Source organism: Gymnodraco acuticeps, unplaced genomic scaffold, assembly GCF_902827175.1.
Source record: "Gymnodraco acuticeps unplaced genomic scaffold, fGymAcu1.1, whole genome shotgun sequence".
NCBI lineage: Eukaryota > Metazoa > Chordata > Actinopteri > Perciformes > Bathydraconidae > Gymnodraco > Gymnodraco acuticeps.
The window spans coordinates 925,582-928,849 of NW_022992021.1; positions in this window are offsets into that span (position 1 = coordinate 925,582).

Here is a 3,268-nt window from a genome sequence, read left to right on the forward strand (position 1 = left end):
CTTCTGCCGGGGGTCCTGCCAACCCTATGTCCTGTGCCGTTGGAGGTCCCGCCGACTACTCTCCTGCCGGGGGTCCTGCCAACCCTGTGTCCTGTCCCGTTGGGGGTCCCGCCGACGACTCTTCTGCCGGGGGTCCTGCCAGCCCTATGTCCTGTTCCGTTGGAGGACCCGCTGAGAGTCCTGCCAATCCCATGTCTTGTTCCGTTGGTGGTCCCGCCATTACCTGTCTCGCCGGGGGTCCTGCCAACTCCTGGTCCTCTTCCGTGGGGGATCCTGCCGAAGCCTGTCCCACCGGCTCTGGTTCCTGTCTGGCCGACACCGGGTCCTGCCCGGCCTCCGGAGCTGTCCCGTCAGCGCCTTCCTGCCCGGTCTTCGCCCTCATGCTCGGCCCCCTGACTCTTCCTGCCGCTGCCTTCGCCCTCATGCTCGGCCCCCTGAGTTTGCCCGCTGTGGTCTTCGCCCCTCCATGGACTCTACCTTGCCCCCGGGCCGTCCGCCCGAGACCCCCACCTTGGACTTTGCCTTGCCCCCGGGCCGTCCGCCCGAGATCCCTTCCGGGCCCTCCGCTGTGCTCCTGGGCTGTCAGCCCAAGACCCGTCCTCCACACACCCTGGTGGCCCTAGTTTTCTGTCTGCGTTTTGTCTTGTTTAGATCTGTCTGTGGTTCCCTGTCGTTAGTTTCCCTGGTGTGTCTAATTTACCCGATTGTGTTCACCTGGTGTCCCTGTGTTTTCTCCTCCCTCCTCACCTGTGTCTTGTTTGTATGGTTAGTCTTGTGTGTATTTAAGTTCTGGTTTTTCTGTCTGTCTTTGTCGGTTCGTCTTTTGTTGGTGACTGAGTTCACCGGTGAGTGTTCTGTTTTGTCTGAGTTAAGTTCATTATCCTTGAAATAAAGGTTTATCAGAGTTATCTGCATTTGGGTCCTGCTTCCTTCACTCAAACCGTGACAGCATTTCTGTTTTGCTGAAGGCTTGTTGCCTCCTTTACAGGCAACAGTTCACACTCTCAGACCCAGCGCTGCCCTCCTGGCAACAATACGTTTATTTTGTTTTCATAAAGAAAGATAAGGGAGTTTAAGGGCAGCTTGGCTTCCCTGCCAGCTTGCAGCTCTGCGCAATGAGGTCACGCTTGATATGATCTATCATTCAACAATTAGCCGTGTTTTCCTCCCTACGCTTCACTGTTGACCTTCTCCAAAAAGTATGTTCCCCCCTGCACAGGAACCCTGGTTTCTTTCCCACAAATTGTTTTTCTGACACAAATTCTGCAGCTTTAGTGAAAGACTTATGTTGCAATGAAAGGCATGTTCCCACTTTATGTCCTCCTCACGGGACCCTGCATCTGATGTCGATTAAGCATCTATGTGCAAAATAACACGAAGGAATGACCCTGACAGACAGATATCTCTATGCCAACTTGTATCTTATTTTACAATCCTGTCCCATGTGGGAAGTAGTTGCTGTAAATGAAACCAATCGTAGCATTGTTTCTTCCAAGCTTCAACCCACAAAATAAATTGTGTGTGGATTTATAGGACAGAAGTAAAGAGGCATTTGAAGAAAAACATGTCAGTTTTTTGTTTTACATCTAAATACCACAAATTGCAGGCACTTCTCAGAAGAATTCAAGACCTCCAAGAATGTTTATGTAGAAAGAAAATGTATGGGACAGAGGACTAAAGGAAAGGGGACACAGAGACACCTGCCACAGTAAAGATGGTTGGTGTGTGTATTTTTTTGCAAACTTGTAGTATACCAGTGTCTTTGTGTTTTCCTTCTTGTCTTTGTATATGACTGTGTATTCCTGTGCATATAGCCTACAGCATGTGCAGCATATACAGCATAGCCTACAGCAGGGGTGCCCAACCTTTTTTGAACCGAGAGCTACTTTTAAAGTTGCCAGTCTGCCGAGATCTACCAGTCCAAATAGAGAGGCGTAGTTACTGACAGCCGACTACCAGGTAAATACACACTTCTACTTGTATAAAACTGACCTTTGTACGATTAATACTTCATAAAATACTGCAGATCCTTTATCTTACCTCTTTCTAATCTACACGCATACAAGTATTTAACTGAAGTTACACAACAGTGTTGTTGATACAGAGTTGGAGTTTATTCACACGTCACATACTACAGTGGGTAATGTTTTCAAGAAACATTGAACAGTGCTGCCACATATGACACAGGGAAAAAAGAAAAGACTCTGAACCCTTTCTTTGCCATTATATAAAAATAGTGTTGCTACAAAAGTATAAATTAGGTTTACTAATAAGACAACTCAGATCTGAAGCTACACAGGAATCTGCTGCAACAGTGCAATAAAAAAGACACAATTAATAGAATCAAACCCTTTTTTTGTTGCATTTTAGTAGATCATAAAAATAAATGCCTTTAAAATAGGATGCAAGCAACACTAGTTTCTTAACCTGAATTGATAATAGACTATAATCAATTGAAGTTTGCATTATTATACCATTTTGTACAATAATTATAATGAATAAGTTCAAACAAACTAAAACTTACAGCTGATTAATAACGGTATCTAACTTGAGTTTTTATCATATCAAAAACCTGTTGAAATGCTTCTGTTATTTTTACTGTCCCCAAAAAAGCGCGTCGGCAGCCTCCAGGAATGCTTCTTTCACAACTTCGCCGTCTTTGAAAGACTTCATGACACGATAAGATGCTCTGGTAGCAGCCTTGCTCTTGTTGTTGAGCCTGGTGAAAATGGACTGCTGTGCATTTAGCTGTCCTTTCAGGCCCCTCCCCTTTTGGGAACGTAGGGCAGAATAGGAGGGAATTCCGTCTCGTAGCGTTTGTGCACTGTTTTGAAATGCCGCTCCTAAATGACCCTTCTTCGATAAAGCCACGCTCGCATTACAGATGAGACAAATGGACTTTGAATTGGAATAGATACAGAAATAATCATCCTCCCACTCGGAGTGAAAATTATATATTTTGGGATTTTTTGCTTCTGCCATAATTGCGGTCTTGTGTGTGTGTGGACTGTCACTCCTGTTGTTGAGTGTTGACACAGACAATGTCAGCGAAATAGTGCCCACTGCCCTGCCCACCAGCCACGCCCCGACACATGGGGTCACGCCGGCCAATCACAAAGCTTTGATGCGTTCAAGTGCATTATTCTGCCACAGGAAGAAAATGTTTCAGGACATTAACGATAAAACAGAATATTGTTGTTCTATTTTTAGACACATCTCGCGATCGACTGGGAATCTCCCCGCGTGCCCAAACAGTCGATCGCGATCG